This window comes from Buceros rhinoceros, unplaced genomic scaffold (assembly GCF_000710305.1).
Source record: "Buceros rhinoceros silvestris isolate BGI_N320 unplaced genomic scaffold, ASM71030v1 scaffold13390, whole genome shotgun sequence".
Taxonomy (NCBI): Eukaryota; Metazoa; Chordata; class Aves; order Bucerotiformes; family Bucerotidae; genus Buceros; species Buceros rhinoceros.
Window position 1 is genome coordinate 524 of NW_010387969.1, and position 678 is coordinate 1,201.

Genomic DNA, 678 nt, shown 5'->3' on the forward strand with positions numbered 1-678 from the left:
GATTTCATAAAATACGGTAGAATCATACAAACATTTTGTTTGGAAGAGACCTTTAAGATCATCAAATCCAACCATTCACCCTGCACTGCCAAATCACTGCTAAGCCACATCCCTCAGCACAACATCTATATGTCTTTTAAATACTTCCAGGGATGGTGACACCACCACTTGCCTGGGCAGCCTGTTCCGGGGCTTCACAACCCTTTCTGTGAAGAATTTTTTCCTGATATCCAACCTAAACCTTCCCTGGAGCAACTTTGTCCTATTGCTTGTTACTTGATAGAAGAGACCAACCTCCACCTTGCTACAACCTCCTTTCAGGTAGTTGTAGAGAATTATAAGGTCTCCCCTCAGCCTCCATTTCTCCAGGCTAAACATCTCCAGTTCCCTCAGCTGCTCCTTGCAGGACTTGTGCTCTAGACCCTTCACCAGCCTCACTGCCCTCCTCTGAACCCGCTCTAGCACCTCAGTGTCCTCCTTGAAGTGAGGGGCCCAAAACTGGACACAGTATTCAAGGTGCAGCCTCACTAGTGCTGAGTACAGGGGGACAATCACTGTCCTGGTCCTGCTGGCCACACTAGTGCTGATACAAGCCAGGACGCTTCTTGGCCACCTGGGCACACTGCTGGCTCATATTCAGCTGCTGTCAACCAACACCCCCAGGTCCTTTTCCGCTGG